The sequence below is a fragment of the Akebia trifoliata genome, chromosome 12, assembly GCF_017979445.1.
Source record: "Akebia trifoliata isolate Shusen 1 chromosome 12, ASM1797944v1, whole genome shotgun sequence".
NCBI lineage: Eukaryota > Viridiplantae > Streptophyta > Magnoliopsida > Ranunculales > Lardizabalaceae > Akebia > Akebia trifoliata.
The window spans coordinates 27,778,518-27,797,491 of record NC_141386.1 but is presented as its reverse complement, the minus strand read 5'-3'; the positions used below and the strand labels follow the sequence as shown (position 1 = coordinate 27,797,491).

Genomic DNA, 18,974 nt, shown 5'->3' with positions numbered 1-18,974 from the left:
GTGTATTGCTTGCAAGTCAATGAATTGATATTTTACCAAACCAATCACTTTATGATACTTTTCCTTATTCTTTTATAGAAACTGGTCCATCTTCATGCTCATCAACCTCTATATTAAATCTTTTGTTTTTAATCCCACCTTAATCCCTTGTACAAAATTCTAGATTTTTCTATCAAATAGTCTCACGATCTTTTACTTAAAAGTCCTATATTGTTCTTTAGGTTCGAAAGTAAAAATAAATTAATTATGAGATTGAAGATTGATCTCAAATTGATGAGTTAGCGTGAGTTTATCCATGCGGTTATGCACGCTTCGAATAGGAATCCATTTTCTGAAAGATCCTGACTTTCATGCTTTGGTGGGTCGTCTGAGATCCTTTCGATGACCTATGTTGTGTTGAAGGGATATTTATATGATCCAATTGATTATGTAAGGCTTGCAATAGTAATAGAATCGGGGAAAGTATACAGAAAAGATAGTTCTTTTCTATTATATTAGTATTAGTTAGTGATCCCAGCTCGATGAGTCCTTCCTTCCGTAATGAACTATTGGAACTAGTCCTACATTTTTTTCTTTGAGAACTGAGGAGAAAGAGGGGTTCAACGAGAAGAGGATTGTACCATGAGAGAAGCAAGGACAAAGAGGTCAACTTGTTTCAAATATACAACACGAATTCTGGCAATGCAATGTAATTGGACCTTCATGTCGATCTGAATGAATCAACCTTTCCACGAGGTTAATATATGACTATTTGGGATACGAAATCTAAGGGTATTCAATTTCAAGTTAAAGATGAGAGTGTTCAAATATTTTTACATTAATCTATTATAAAAGACCGGTGGAAAGGGGACATGTAAGTGTTTTGGTGAATGTTTGAGATACCCTACATTTTATATGTAATGATATTGTAAGCTTGACTTCGGTCTTCCCTCATATACTAATGAGAAATTATGTAAATGTAACGTAAAGGAAGCATGTGAATCAATAGATTCAAAACAAATTAAGAGATTATGTTTAATGGAATACACAATTCAAGCTCGGAAAAAGAAGGGAAAACTAGAAGAATAAATTGAAATAAGATAAATATTTAAATTCGAAATATATTGTATGAATCGTGGAAATGTGTGAAATAACAAGAGTTATGATACCACTTGATGCAATAGAAGCGTGTGAATCAATAAATTCAATAGATAAACAAGTAATAATTGTAAAATAAATATTTAAATTGTTAAAAATTAATTATTTTATAAAAAAAATTAAAATTAATTTAGTCAATCATTTTTTGCAAATTCCTGATTAAATAATTAATTTTAAATTATTTCAATATTTTCTTTGTAAATAAAAATAAAGAGCTATTATTAGCACTATAGGCATCTCAATTTGCACGAACCCATTAGAAAAAATACAAATTTTCAAAATTTTAAGTTGATTTCAATTAAAAGTTTAAAGTCCTTCAATGAGCTCACGTTTCATAATAATTGTCACTTGACACATCTCTTCTTTCATACATACACACATGTATCCTTTCAAATTATTTTGCATACCCAAACCTTGTCCCTAACCTATTTACATAACTCAATCAAATTTCATACTCACTTCCCTAACTCATATCTCCAAACCCATGAACCAATCTAATTTCATATCTACTTTCTAATCTAAAGTCACTCTTTATGAACCAATCTATTATCTATATCCTAACCCAATACCAAATTCACTTTCAAGACTAATCCAAATACCCAAATTTAAATCATCTTAACCTCATAACCCAAGTCCAAAACCAAAATTCAATGTCAAACCCATAGTCTTACACCTCCCCTAAGAAAAGACACATGGTGGTCTTTCATAAGTCCCAACATCCAATTTTCCAACCTAATTGGATAGTCAAATCTTTGGAGAAAAATTCAAGAATGCCCTCTTTAAAAAGTGACATCAAATAAAAAAAGTGATTGTATTTGGTGAAAATCTCAAAAGCTTGGAGAACTTCCTATCATATCCCCAAAAAGTAGAAATTTTTAGGTACATACATGAAACTATCTAATATTATTTTTTGAAATATTTATAAGAGAACCCTAGTCTACTTTTTACCTACCACTTCACATTTACACATATCATTCTACCACCCACCCTCCCAAAAACAACATTGTTCTCTCACATCTATATACTAAAAGCAAAAGATATAAAAGGTTTTTAGGACTTCATCTCGCAAATTCCACATCTACCCTCATAAAGATAAAAAATCTCAAAAGAAACAATCAGAACCTCATATTCATTCTTTTTATTTTTAGGGTTTGATCACTTTACCCCCCCAAAAGTTTTCTAAAAACTCTATAAGTAAGTCTCATTTCTTATGAGAAATACATGATCTCAATCTCCCATCTTTTAATTTAAAACTCTATCAAAATCCTTACTCAACATCTATAACCCTCTTTCAACTTAATCTTGAACGCAAGAACTTTCATCCATCTTTCAACTAAAAACCCGCATCTTCTTTAACCTCCAACCCTCAACTAAAATTTTCAATCTTTAAATTTTTTCTTTCAAGAACACCAAGAGACAAGGTAGGTGTAAATTAAGTCTTTTATTTAAGTATTTGAATATTTTATTTGTAACCCTCTATTTATTTTGCGTTCTAAAAAGTCTTTAGGATATAATGCACATCCTCTCCCACCTCTGGTAGGTTGGACCCCGGTTCAGCCGATCAGGTTGAAGTCTTTTTTCACTTATAATGTCTTTCATGCATCGTATTGTACATTATGCACCCATTCACATATGTTTGACAATGATGAAAAAATATGTCACCATCTTGTTGGGGTTAAAACATTAAGAGCATATTCGTTTGGGCTTTTAGAACAGGTTTTTTCTTTTAAGCCTAAAAAGTCAAAAGAATGATGTTTGTTTCAATTTTTTTATTTCTACAAATTTCAAATGAAGTCCAAAAATAACTCTTAATTGAAGTCGTCCTAAGCCTACTTCTTCAAATGGTTTTTGCGCAAAACCAATTATCGTAAAATAGCTCATATGAAATTACCAAAATAACCACAATTTTTTATTGAATTTTTAACTAAAAATTAATTTAAGAAATCCCTTTTTCAAAAAAAATTCTCATCTCCTGCAAGTGCCCAAACAATCGCGGCTTGTTCCCAAAAAAATTTGTGGGTTTCAGGTTGTTGTAAAGATAAACGAAAAAATCAAACTAACTAGATGAAATGATCGAACCAACTTGATGAAATGATCGAACCTTTCATCTTCGAGGATTTGCTTTGTGCAAAAAAGGTTATGATTCTCATCACAACATCACCTCTATGATTCTCCTGGTAAAACATTAAAGCAAGTCGATCAGTGAGGTATATTCTCGATTATTCTTTCTTCAAGTAAAGATCACATATGAATTTTTTCTCTTTTGCATGTCTGATTTGTTAAACTTTTTATGAAATTGAAGGGATTATTAGAATTATTGGTGAATTTCTATTTGTTTTTATTCAAATTTTAGACTTCATTTATTAATGAAAATTGAGGTTTTGAGTATTGAAAAAAATCAATTTGTTTTGTGAAAATTAGAATTATTTTCATTTGTTACTCGTATTTCATTATATTCTTATTCCTTATTCTTATCCATTATTTTTTCCTTTTAAAAAAATGAATAATCAAGTTGTTAAATGCCAAGAGAAAAAGTAACACAACTAAAAGAAATAGAATCAATAATTGATTTCGTAAGATAGACACCTTATCTTCATAATATTTGGGTTGAATTTGTATGAAATTAGTTTAGAAGGGGAAAAGACCTAATATTTCATTAAATGTATTAGGGTATTCATCTCTAATCAAATAATTTTACACAATAACGGAGCTTAGTTACACTGAGAAACGACATAAAAATCACTAGGATAAAACTAAAGGTATTTGGGACTATAAGTTAAAAGCATGTGGTGGTGTGAGTTACAATGTTGTGATCAATAAGGTATTGGTGAGCGATGAATAGTGAAATTCTTAGTTAGAGGTAATTTTTTATTAGATACAAAATATGAATGTTACGCTTACCTATTCAAACTTATAAAATAAATTTATTTATTTTGTAGAAAAATAAAATTGACGCACAATGACGTTATGAGGGATTAGAACATGTTGAAGAGTTGGACATACTATTTGGAAGAACCTATATTATTGGAGAGTACATTGCAAGTTCTTCTAATCCTGGTGCACGTCCATCCATTAAGTCATCTAGAAGAGTTAATGTGGCGCCCCGCCGAACGCTAACACAAATCCCCATGTCAGATCTCGAGGTATTATGTAGCACCTCGAAATTTCGGCATGGTCTCCTCTGTTTATGTTAGCATTCCAAGGCGTTCAACCTGCACCTGATAAACGACATACAATCCTGCATACATATACAAAATATAATACTAGCGGAAGCCTATATAAGTCTAATAACGTACGAATTATCAGAGTGCGGAAGAAGAAAATTTACGGGATTATACAAAATTTTCTCACTCTAACAAGAATCCTAACGCTCAATACAAATCTATAATACTCCTAGACAAATGGAGTATAACTCCAATACTTACCAAGTGACAAAGTCTGGCTATCTATTTGACCCACCAGATGATTCTCACTCGTGCTCTATACTTGTCTCGCCAAGCTTTAGATCTGAAACTAAAAAAAATAGAGAAGGAAAGGGTGAGTAACAAGGGTTACCCAGTAAGGAAGCAACAATTTCTGCCAATAACCTCTCCTAACATGAACGAATAAACATATTGAATCATTTTAAAATAAACAAAATTTTACAGAAGAAAACTACGATTAACTGGTACATATAGCCAGGGATGAGCAACTAAACATTTTAAAACTCACATTACATCGATCAGCAGTACTCACTATAACATTCTCTTTTTATACAAATCTAATTGATCAAATGGAAACAATAAACATTCATTTCATCTTATATATCAAAATAAGTAACAGATACATAATACACAATGGTGGAGTATTGGAATTAGAGAGTTGGGATTCACGACTGGATCGCTCCCAGTCGGGACATGATGTTACAATTCCTTTCTGGCTTTTAGTTCCTGATTTTGTGGCCGGTCGCTGCCCTTACCACGTTTGGTTGACCATTTATCCGGCTCAGGCTGGCCGTTTGACGTGACCGTAAGCAATGGGTCTCTTTTCGATGTGTCAGAACGTTCGACTACTATAGATTGTTAGTGATCACTGACTAATCATCTTCGTCTATGCCTATCAGGCGTGCAAGTGATTCCCAAATATACAAACCATTCGTATACGACCACCTTTACATTACAAGTTCACTGGTAAAGATAGAGAGGAATAAACCCGGATTCCAGTTGTGACTCCACTCTCATACGCGTCCCATACCACGTATGAGTTTGGTGGTCCCTACCGTACATCCCAGGATAGTACACCACTCCGGATGATATGACGCACTATCCCTTCAGGCATTCACAAACTCTTTAACAACTCACAAAATAGCTACATATGTATATTATTTTTATTTGAAAACAAAAGAGAAATTAACAATACAAGGTTGAGAATGGATATCCAGTTTCCTACCATGCAAGTGTGGCCACCCGGCCTAAAATAAATACATAACGGAAACGTAAACAGCGCCTCGCGCTAACAGAAAGGAAATAAACATGCAACCAATAATATTATCCCTGGATATCTGTTCACCAACCTACACACAACACAACAACGTAAAATGCAGACATCACCCCTCGGGTGTGACTCTGACATTTTACCGTTTCATACCCTTTTTCCCTCTTTCTGATTTTTACAATTTTCAATCTCTTTAATAAAACATCCATTTTCTGATATTCATCAACTCAATATGAGTTCATTGAATATTAAATCACATTTTCCAACTAAAGAATTTATTTTTTATCAAACCTTGAAAAAATACAAAACTTATTTTAAAACGGGTTCCGAGCAGTGCACAGGACCCAACTTACAGAAATAACCCAATAAAATACCTCACCCACGTATAATTTGTTAAAAATACAATTAAACATATCAATCATGCAATTTCTAGCGTGAATTTTTGAAATAACAAAAGAATTCTACCTTTCAGAAATACATCTAAATTTTTTCAATAAAATCTTAAATGCAATTTTCACAATCTACGATTACTAATAGAAATTGAGAGTTCCTTACAATGACTAGGCAAAATGATCAAAGCGTGTGCGCGGAAATCGAGGCGATTGGCACGGAAATCGAGACGGACCGAACTTGGAAGCGGCTGATTTTTGAAATCGACCTGGTGGTTTCGAAGATCTCGATGTGCTTGTCTCTTCTCCCTTCTACGGCGAAAGACAGTTTGACCCCGAAATCGATGAAAACCGAGGTCGAAGTTACGAAAATCTCCGTATAAAAATACAGCTGATTTTTGACTATACGGGGTGAAAAAGACGAGAAAACGAAAGAAACTTGGTTGGGTTATGTAGAGAATGAGACGACGGACGTTTCTCCCTTCTGCGTCAGAAAGCGATTTGACCCCGAAACGGACGAAATCCGAGGTCAAAGTTTCGAAATTTCCGTATCCAAATACGGCTGATTTTTGACGATATCGGGTGAAATAGAAAGTGAAACGAAGAAAGGTTGGGTGGGTTTTGTAGATAACGTAGCTGCGGACATTTCTCCCTTCTGCGTCGATCGTCGACGGCGAGCCGTTTGTGAGAGATCTATGGTGGAAGAATCGGAAGAAAAACAAAAATTTATTATTTTTTTTTTTCGTTTATTATGCTGTAAGGACGAGTTGGGGAAGATGAGTTATATAAAAAAATTAAATTTTTTTTATTTTTATAAAAGTTAGGACGAAATCGGTATTTCGCCTATTGTTTTGATCGATGATAACTTGATCATCCGGACTCCAAAACTGACAAATGAATACTCTATTTCGCCTAATTTTTCGTTCCGGATCTAATGGTACAGTTGATTTCTACAAATCTTGTCTCTAACAGAAATTTACATTTTTAGCCTGACGTGACCCCTAAACTTGATGTCGTTTTCGTTTTTGGCGATAATTCAACTTCCTGATCTCCAAAATTGACAAATAAATAGTCTATGTTGAATAATTTTTCGTTATGAAACCAATGGTATGATCGAATTTTAAAAATTATTACTCCAACAAAAAGTTACTGTTTTAGCCTGGTCCGACCCGGTAATCAAGGATTTTACAACTTTTATATTTGGACTCGCATTTGAGCGTGCTTACAGGCTAAACTATGTTTTTCGATCATTTTGAATCTAATGGTGAGGTCAGATTCTATTAAAAATAATCAAAATAAGGTCCCACAGTTTTACCCTAAGTCCCACTTTCAAGATTTTCTTAAAATTCCACTATTTATTTTTCCTCGAGATACGAATTAAAAATTCGGGGTTTTACAGTTAAGCATGAGCTTCATGATGATGATCTTATATTTGTTCAAGAAATACAACCACCAGTTAATATTTTTCATGATATTGATGGTAATGGTGATGGTATCCCTACATTTATTACACCATCACGTAGGAGATTTGAAGGTAATCCAGATTTTCAACCTTATTCTAGATGATAGAAATGACAAATGCAGTTATGTTGGGATAATAGATTGAACGTTTGGTTGAAACAATTTCATTGAGGACGAATACAAGTAGTATACCGCCTGATAGCATTAGGGAATGTATTGGATGCAACAATAGAAATCATCCCTAATAGTGATCATTATCGATTTATATTGAAATTATTCGATATAAAAGAGTATAAGCAAATTTTATGCATATTACAAATAAATAAGCTCCGTGTTAGGTGGTGAGATGGAGGATGCTCGAGTTTATCATTCTAAATAATATTTGTGTGTGATTTTGATATGTTTGTTTATTGTAATCCTTCATTGATGGTTATGACTATATGTCACCCCTATGGTGATATATTATTGACAATGTTCGTTATGTGGTGAATGTTAAATATGTTTATTTTATTATTTATATTATTTAAATATTATGATTTTAATTTATATAATTTGTAGTTATGTACTTATACAGATTTATGGATTCTGATGATGATATTTACACCCATGATGATATGTCCAACTACAATGATATCTAATAATGATGAAGTTCATGACATTAATACTGTATATGATGATCTATCGTTAGATATTTTAGTAACAAATGTTATTATTACAATACAGCAATACGTTGACACCTTTATCTATATGGAATCATATATGAATTTTATTTATACTGGAGTAGATTATGCGCATGACATTATTGATGGACAGGATAACACATGTAATGATTTATTTAGGATGGAACGACATATTTTCCTAAATTTGTGTGACATATTAAAATGGAGAGTTCTTTTAAAAGACAAAAAGAATATCTCGATCTAAATACAAGTTGCAATTGTTTATTTATACCGTAAGTCACAATAAAAGGCATAAGGTACTGATGGCCAATTTTAAACATCCATTAGATACCATTAACAAATATTTTCATGTAGTTCTAAGAGATTTAACTGAAATTTTAAAGTTTTTTATCGTTCCTCATAATCTCAACGAAGTCTCGATGCATATATAAACCAATAAAAGATATTAGTCATATTTCAAAATATTTTTTTAATGATTTTATTCATTTATCATTATTTTTAATAATGCCAAATATAGTTATTTATATTTAAAATATGTAATATATAATATTGTGTTAAGATAATTGACGGGATATACATTAGTGCACATATCTCGTTCGTGCATCAGAATAAATTTCGAAGACACAAATGCATAACATAAAATAGTATTACCACTTGAACTTTTGATATGACATGTACATATGTCGTAATTGTATAAAAGGGATTAGCTAATAATTCTCGTATGTTCATCGACACTGTTACAAAGTCATCGTTACAATTTTCACATACACTTCTATGTTAATTTTTTTGAAGTTAAGATAAAATGTAATAATGAAAATGTCGTTCTTAATAAATTATTTTCTTTTTTCAAGACAATTATTATTTGTTAGACTATGAATATCCATTGATAGAAGGCTATTCGCACATTACTAGCGTACAACATATTATTTATAAGATTTTAAAATAGAGTCGATGCCAAGAACATGTAAAGAGTTATTTAACTAAATGCAATCTTCACTTAGGAATGTCATTGAATAATGTTTTAAAGTTTTGAAAGAAAAATAGATAATTTTGAAGCAAATGTCACCTTATAAATTTCAAACACAAGATGTTATAGTGACTTACATGACACTCATAATTTCATAAAGAAGAATGCAATTACAAATGAAGAATTATTACATTTTAATAAATAACGAATTATAAAATATGAATGGATATAATTGAACATGATAATAATGATGAGCATGTAAATCATCGATCTCATGTTATCATGGAGATGATACAAGGAGTGGAATAACTAATGTACTATATGTTATTTATAATAAAACTTAAAAGCTTTGATCTATTTTTGATGTGTTTTTAACGAAAATTATATTTCTCTTCTTATATGACATTGTAACACTTGATATTTGATAAAATGTGGTGTATTTGTAGTATTTATGGCACAATATTTTTCTTCCCGTTGTTTTTGTGACTTAATGATATAACAATTTACTGCTTATATAAAGAATAATGGGAGAGTGTTTATAGATGTCTATCATGATAGATAAATTAATTAGATCTAGTTACATACAATTTAAGTTTTCTTACAAAATTTTTTTATTGATAGATCAACTATTTGTTTTTAGAAACACAATGGTATATTTTTATGAGTAGATGAACGTATATTGGTTAATGTAGTAGTTAAAAACCTTATGATTGGCCTAGAGAATAAAAAGAATATTAGATATGCATTGAATGGATATAATATTTTACTTCTAATATTTATTTTGATTTTGATTACAGTGTTAGTAGTAACATTTCTCCTTCAACGATGATGAAGTATAATGGTTTGTGCATAGGATGTTATGTGAATGTTGAATGATGTATTATGCAGGTATTTTCTTTATCAAAAAAATTTTATATGTCCATTTTTTAGAGGAGATGTCAAAATTTCGATAGAATTATAAAATTTATTAATTTATTTAAATTAAAATAATTTTTTTGAACTTTTTTAATATATATTTAGTGTAATTATATATGTATTAAGGTATCCTACTAATTTTTTTATCACAGTGTTAATAGTAACATTTCTCTTTTAACGATGATGAAATATAATGATTTAAAACATGTTGATGTATGTATTATGTACTTGTTTGAATGTTAACATCTATGGAATGTTATGTGGATGTTAAATTGTATATGAGATGTTATGTGGATATTGGATTATGCATAATGCTAGTATTTTATTTATTATAAAAAATTTATATATTCATTTTTAATAGGAGATGCTACCAAAATTTTGATAGAATTATAAAATTTATAAATTTATTTAAATTAAAAATAAATATTTTTATAAATATTTAATATAAATTTAGTATGTATATAGATATAGGAAAAGATTAGCAGTCAAAATCTCAGACCAAGATCTGCACAAAATGATATAGTCGTTGGATATAGGAACATCTCATTAGATCTGACGATAGAAAACGTCTAAAAACCATGTGTTTTTTAAATCACTTATTTTTTTTGTTATTACAACTACTTCCCCGCACAACCCAATCATCTATTTTAACCAAAATCAAATAAATAAATAAATAACTCAAAATCATTTTCTTCTTCTCTCTTATTCTATTACCAAGCCCTAACCCTTCAACCTCTCTATTTTCCACCTTCCCCACTCACCGACGACGACGATGGAGAGGATTTAAGGCGACAAGCCAAGAAGGTGAAAAAAAAGCATTTTCTTAAAGAGATGACAACGATAAACAAAAACCCATTTCTCTTTGCTTGTCTTCTTCATCTCAGCAACTGATTTTCTAATTAAGGTTGTTTGCTAACTCTAATCTATTTTTGAATTAGCTTTTGTTTCTAACATTTTTTTTAAAATTAATTTTTTTTTCTTGATTTACAAAAAACTTGTTCATCATCTCATCTTCTTGATAAATCCTAAAAGGTAATTATTGTTTCAATTATGTCAAATATCAAATTTGACAGTGGAACCATAAAATCTTGTTACTTCATTTTTGTTCTTAATCTTAAATCTAAAATAATTTGTGATATTTCAAGGTATTGAAATAAATTGATTTGTAGTTATTATTTACTTATTTCCTATAAAATTCATGATGGAACCTACTTCCCTTGCACTTGTATTTGGAGGATTTCCCGACCTCCAATAAAGACTTAAATAGCCCAACAAAAATAATTAGGTGTTAGCAAAGCAATAAGTTAAATCCATATCAGTTTGAGTTCATAGACAAAACATCACCAGGTTTCACCATGGTTTTATATCTTAAAAAAAAAGGTATTTTATCGACTTGAACAAGCCATCATGTTCTCTTATTAAAGGGCTAAACCATGAATTATATTCACAACTTGGTAGACACACACCTAATGTAATATACTGATATCCATGAGTTACACACTTTGTTTTCTTGAACAGATATGATATAGCTATACTAATATCCATGAGTTATACACTTTGCTTTCTTCATGTCTGTTCTAAAGAATAGAAAATTCACAAAAAATATGATAACTTTAATTGAACATAATTATGCTAATTGAATAGTATGATTGATACAAGTTTCATGAGGATGTCAACTACTTTGTTACCCTAGTGCAAGTTGAACTTTTAAAACACACTTCGGTCAATGACTCTCTTAAACGTCTTTTATTCCTGTCCAATTTGGTTGTTTTTCTAAATATTTTTTCTAGTCATACCTGAATGGATGTTGTCTACATGTTGGTGCAGGCATTTCAAGTGGTGGTGGTGGTGGATGAGGAGGAAACACTTTTTAGGATTTTTATGTATGAAAGGATTTTAATTTAATGATGAAGGATGACATGACGACTCCAGTCAATGACTCTCTTGATTTTCTTTTTATGGTGTATTTATTGTATCTTGAATGGGTTTGATTGTATAACCTCTAATGTTGAGAGCTCAAACTACTAGCCTAGGTCCAAGGAGCCTTAGTTTTCATTTGTAAACCTTATGGTATGTTTGGTAGAAAATCTCTCTCTCTCTGTTCTTATGTAACAATGGTTTGGAAGGGTGCAATTGTTACTCAGATTTATATTCTAATTTTTTGAGTGAATCATTTATTGAAAATTGTATGGTTGGAGGTTGTATATGATTTGAATATTTCAAGAAAAACTTTATCAATGAATGCCATATTAATTTATTTTGGTTGGCATTTCGTCCATTTTTGCTGAATGAGTAGGGATTGGAACCATAAAATAGATTTATATGACATTGTAAGTTACAGCATATAGTACGACATTCGTTACATCCTAAAATCACTTTTAGAAGTCTCAATTTCTCTTAACTACTTAATAGAAGTGAAAAAATTGGGATTTCATCCAAACTGTCAAAGCATAAACTTAAGTTTTTATGGCTCAACAAGGTCACAAGGTATACAATACAAGCATGTGTTATTGTAAAATCATTTAGCTCAATAACCTAACAATGGATTACGCCGTGTTAACCTGCATTAAAAGGTCCTTTTGAAAAAAATTTAGAATCCAAAACTCGAAAAAAAGTTAATTTCAACTATACCAAGTGATTTTCTTGTAATGCATTAACACATCCTAATTGTATGCTAAAACATTCATCTACTCAACTTTAGTGATTAAAAGGGAAAATCATGACTTGTAGGCCAAACAAAATCCTGAGGGAACAAAGTATAGATGTGAAATATTACATATATTGATACCATGACTTGTGCTTCTGGCCTGTGAAATATGAAATCTATTTGAGAGGATTCTCTGTTAGTGACATACAAGTGTGGCCAACCAAGCTCATGCACAAAGTAGTGTCGAGTACTTTAAGATTGCTAAGTTGTGTATAGTTTATGGTTGAGTTTTGTCCTGTAAGCAAGTGACAATGCATAGGGTGTACGCAAAGGTTTTGTAATTTGGGATGTGGATGAATGTTCGTCTATGATTCATTGTCAACCATTGAAAATTCATGTATTAAATCCAAAAAAAATTATGGTAGATCCCTAACTACTTAGTGCATATGGTTGTTTAACTTGTTTTGAACTTGCATAAGCCAAAGAACGTGAACATATAAGGTTTTCAGGTGATTTGAGATGAGTTTGAATGTTATTGTTGTTAGCCAATGTTCCCCGAAACAACACTCATGAAGAAGCTGATCAAATTCAGACCATAAGAAAGAATCTGTTTAATGAAAGGACAAATCCATTTACTAGAAACATAGGAGACCTTATATTATACTTCTTGGGTTGATTTAAAGTTACAAAGAATCAAACAATCAAAAGAGTATTAAAAGGCCCAAGAGAGTGATAAGATTTGAAATGAAAGTTGGCAATGCAGTCCACCCCGTTGCCATTAATAGCTTCCCATGATGCACCGATTTTGTAGACTCCACCAATTCCTCACTCACCACCTTAACGATAACCTTCATAGCATAACCACTTGCATATTTCTTCCCCTACGCACAATAACAACAAGATGTTTCATCAGATGTATGCCTACAGGTATGCTACTCCATCATCATCCATGGAAAAAAAGTCCAACAAAATAACATTAACAATTAATTACGTGGTTGAGGCCAAAAGATTTTAGATTATTTGTTAAATATATGAATGTGAAGTAATAAAAAATTATTCAAGGTAAGTTTAAAATTTTTTGGATCTATAATTTAAGAAAATTAAAAATTAATTATCTTTTCTTAATTAAAAGTGTGCTATTCCCCTTCTCAAATAGGTAATTGTTTAGGTTTAATTTATTCAATTACAAAGCTTTTGTTTTAACATATTTACCAATGTGACTAACTTTTAGTTAGCCTCAGAGTCACCCAAATGATCTCTCATTTTCATATAAGAGCAACTATAGTTATGAAAATATTAGTTTTATGATCAGAAAATAAGAATGGCACACCTTCTCTAACCTAAAAAAAAATTTGAGGTTCTCCATTAACATATCAAAACTTAATTTTTAGAGATTCATATAATATTGGAGAGAGAAAGAAATAGAGAAATAGAGAAATAGAGAGAGAGAGAGAGAGAGAGAGAGAGAGAGAAAGAGAGTTTGTGAAATTAAAAGAAACAAGAAATTAAACCTTGAAGGCTCAAACGAAACTAATGCAAAGACTAATTTTTTGAAACCCTTTAAAAAAAACACACAAAATTATATTTGGGTTCTTCGTCGCCTTAAATCGTCGCAAAGATGGAAGGTTGTCGTCGTCGATGAATGGGGAAGGTGAAAAAATGAAGAGGTTGAAGGGTTGGGGCTTGGTAATAAAAAAAGGAGAGAGGAAGATAATGATTTTGGGTTTTTATTTATTTATTTGATTTTAGTTAAAACAGTAGATTGGGTTGTGCAGAAAGGTAGTTGTAAATAAAAATAAAATCAAGTGATTTAAAAAACACGTGGTTTTTATACATTTTCTACCGTCAGATCTAATGAGATGTTCCTATATCCAACAACTGTCTCATTTTGTACGGATCTTTGTATGAGATTTTAGCTGTTGATCCATTCCCTATATATATAGTGTAATTATATATTTATTAAGGTATTTTGATCATTTTTTATTATAGTGTTAGTAGTAGTATTTCTCCTTCAACAATGATGAAGTATAATGATTTAAAACATGTTGATGTACGTTTCATGAGCTTGTTTAAATGTTAATGTCTATAGGATGTTATGTAGATGTTGGATTATGTAAGAGATGTTATGTGGATGTTGGATTGTATAAGACAACTTCTAAAGCCGGAGCTGACTTCTATAAAGAACAGATCCTAAGTTTCTAGTTTTGCATATATGCATCAAGGTTATGGCACTAAGGGAACTCAATCATGAAATTTCTCTAAAAAACCTAACCCAACATTCCCACTCATGAAAATAATGTAGACTATATGGGTTATTCTTTTCCATAGGATATCCCAAATGTTTCACATTGATATCAAAACTATTTTCGAAGGTATATTTTCACCTATTGCATACACCACCTCTAACCATGCATCTTAATGCATTTTTGAATTTCTTAATCTTTTTAAAAAATTAGTCAAGTTTCAAGGTACCACCTTCGATGGAGAAGATAGGGTGCCTAACACTTTTCCCATCCTTTTACCAAATCTCTCTACTTAGATCTTAAGTAAATCATGCCTTTTTCCATATATGAGAGTTACTACAATGATAAAACCACTTTCAAAAATCATTCGGATGTCCATTCACAACCATTTTCAAAAAAGAATAATGACGACTCCAAATAACGTAGTATTGAGGTTCTATAATGAACATCTCATGTCTACATGCACACCAACTTTTATTGATTACACCCTAGATAAATAAAAGAAAATCATAAATAAAAGTTGTGATGCCAATAAAAACTTTCTTAATTTTGTAAGAATCAATTTCAATTGACAAATGTACAAACTTAATATAGATCTTTGGTACAAACCCATTGAAACTATCAACTCTCTCTCTAACCTTAAACAACTAATCTAAATCCAAAATAAATGTCCTTAATTATATAAGGGGGTGGTTCATGGACATCTTAGAAAATTATGCATGTAAGCCGTTGGATCTGGCGCCATTCAACGGCTAGATTATGTTTTAGGGAGAGAAAATGCAGGCCAATTGGATCTTATTGTTGGCTTTAAAATTTATGAGGTATTTTCAAATGTCTCTCTTTTCTCTCTCAAATCTAGGACAAACTCTTTGTCTTCTCTCTCAAGAGTCTTTTCTCTCAATAGAAATCATAGATTTCAAAAAACCCTTTCGGTCATGATGAGCTTTCTCTACCCATATTAGAATTGAAACCAACATGACTGTTGAGAGAGTAACCAATGATGCTCACACCATCTTAACATATTTCTTCATTGGTTTGGAGTGTTTGGAAAGGATCTTATTGAAAGTGTTTGCCAAAATTTTTAAAGCTAACAGTGGATCCAGTTGGTCTGCATTTTCTTTCCCTAAAAGAAGATCTAGTTGTTGAATGGTGCCAAATCTAATGGTTGACATGCATAGTTTTCTAAGACGTCCCATGAATGCCCCTATTATATAAATATACTCATCAGATCATCAAACAATTCAAACCTGAGACACTTGATATGAGGCAAATCCTAGCATCAACCAAACAGTGACAACAAATATCAATGCATAGCAAGATCAAGGAGTCGAATAAGTATGTTTAACATTATTGGTTTGCTACCTATCATTTTCTATATTTCACATTAATTATTTGATTATTTTTATATTTTCTCATATCTTCCACCGCTTTAAGGACACAAGTAGGCACCAATGTTTATATTCTAGCTCACGTTAATGGTGGATTGAACCAGATGAGAACAAAAGTAAGTATTAGCCTTTCACAGGTTTTGCAATGTGTTTTGCAACTTTCAACCTATTGAGATAACTTCTTTATCAAATTATAGATATGTGAAATGGTCACAATAGCAAAAATCATGAATGCAACTCTAGTTCTTCATTCTCTAGATCACGATTCCTTTTGGATGGATCCTAGATATTGATTCTTACTTTTGTTTTTGATGATACAATGGAAAACTACAATAATGTCAATTAAATATGATTTCCTTCATAACATTTTTAGTGATTTTAAAGATATTTTGGATTGGAAACACTTCATGGAAGTGTTTTTGATGATACAATGGAAAACTACAATAATGTCAATTAAATATGATTTCCTTCATAACATTTTTAGTGATTTTAAAGATATTTTGGATTGGAAACACTTCATGGAAGTGTTGAAAGACAATATCAAGATAGTAGTCTTTGCCCCCCCCCCCCCCCCCCCCCCCCCTTCTTATGCGTCAATATAAAGCCCTCAATTCTTGGTTGAAGGTATGAATATCATTAAAAAAAAAAAAATTAAAGTCTTTGGCACCCCAAACTCTCCCCATGTGGCTGTGCTGAGTCTTGCACCCCCTCCCCCCATTATCGCAATGGCACACTTTTAATGTTCGAGGTATGTTTTCTTATGATTTTCAATTCTAGTTGTGGTTGTATTTTTATTTTTTATTTTTTGTATTTGCAATTATATATATTATATTAGTTGGTTAAGCTACAATGAAAGCTTAGATCAAGCATATACATAGAGCATAATCTTTCCTTGTACACTTTGAAAGATCACATAGTGAATATGATTTTCAGCAACACTTTTAGTTATGATTCCCCTTTATTTATTTATTATTTATATTTATGCACTTTAAGTTTTGACATGGGCTTTAAAGATAATTTTGTTGTCAGCATCTCTTTATTTTATTCCTATGACTTCATTCTTTCATGTTTCAACCAGTGTTCCACATTTTATGTGGACATTTTATTGCATCTCCAAGAAAATATATTTTAGCAATTGGTTTGGCTTCTGTAAGGTGTATGGGCAGAATCTCTGCTATTTGACAAAAAGAAAAAATTCTTAATCACAAGACTCTTATTATGATGTGGAACTGATTATGTTTTATGCCCTATTTGACCATGATGTTGCCGATTATAGCTATGTGTCAGTTGTAAATTTCTCTTGAAGCAATTCTCTTAATGTTTCAAGATGCTGGTTGAAGGTTCAATGACAAAATTTGAAGATATAGCTCATTGAAGTTTCAAATATGTCTAACAAGTTACAAAGCCTTTTTAATATATCAGATTGTAAAGTTTTAGTCTCCCTTATGGAAATATTTGTTTACACAAACTAGGAAATAAGTTGAAGGATTTCTTAACCACAATCTAGTCTAAAACACATATTCAATATGAGATTGCGAAGCTTTGTCACGAGGTCGAGTATGTGGCTTCGCTATGGATTCTCCATAACTTATCTTGTAATGTAGGAACCATATTTTATTTCTTCAACTTACAATCCACAACAAGCACAATGGGGAGGTGTTGGAGGGGTTCTGTCTCAGAAAGCTGAATTGAGGTCTCACCAGATAACGAGAGGGCAGTGCCAGCTGCAATTCCCCTGAGAGCCACAACGATGGACACACTTTCATTATACTTAACAAAACTAAGTCAATGTACTTCCTATATCCAAACTTGGGTCAATGCCAAATTATATGTTAGATGGCCTCAAACCTTTATTGCATTCCTCAATTAATTTATGATTTGCCATTTACTCGTTTAAATGTTGACGTGATTGTAATATATTGCTTTAATAGTTTTTATTTTTATTTTTATGATGGATGAAATCATGGATGTTGTGACGGAAGTCCATGAATATTTTTCGTGATTATTGTTAAATATTTTAGTTTCTTTGATATCAATTTTTTGCATTAGTATTTTAATGTTTTCTCTTGTCAATCTTTTACAGAATTATTTTTAAATCAAGAATAGCATGAAATTGTTTGCAGGCTGGAAACCTAACCACACAAAATTTAGGAAGGTTTTAGAACCGCAATGAGGAACAATTACTAAGTGCTCTTAAATATTATGAACACCCCACTTGGAAACTGTTTATAAGCGTTCCAGATGCATTAAGACCGATTAATAATTATTCCTAATTGTATTTTTGGTATAGTGAACTCTTGACCTATAGGGCAAAACTTATGATCAATTGGACAATTCTTGAAATATTCATCTTCTTTTTCCCTTCCACCACCACCACCTTCAACAATGACATTCAAATTACTACATTGTCCAACTTCCATGATTAATAAAAAACTGAAAGCTAGCTAATAAGAAATAAAATACTATAAAAATACTAAAATTGGATAAATAATTCGATAAGTTGGTTTGTTTTCTATCTAACAAAGGAGAAGGATGAAGTGAAGTGGGTTAAAGAAGGATTGGGTAACTTCAATCAGAGATTATCAAACAAAAACATACAACTATTCTGTGTTTTAACCCGAGTATAATACGTCAATACTAACTCTAATCATGATCCTAAGGGACGTTTATAAAG

The 18,974-nt window shown here is 31.3% G+C and overlaps 1 long non-coding RNA gene across 1 annotated transcript; it reads right to left on the bottom strand.

Annotated features, from left to right (window-relative positions):
• Window positions 1-4,386: 4,386 nt before the first annotated feature.
• Window positions 4,387-6,737, bottom strand: LOC147389258 (uncharacterized). Its single transcript, XR_015170772.1, has 2 exons — window positions 6,166-6,737; window positions 4,387-4,650 (listed from the first exon to the last, which is right to left on the bottom strand). It is a non-coding gene; the product is annotated as an uncharacterized LOC147389258 (long non-coding RNA).
• Window positions 6,738-18,974: the final 12,237 nt, after the last annotated feature.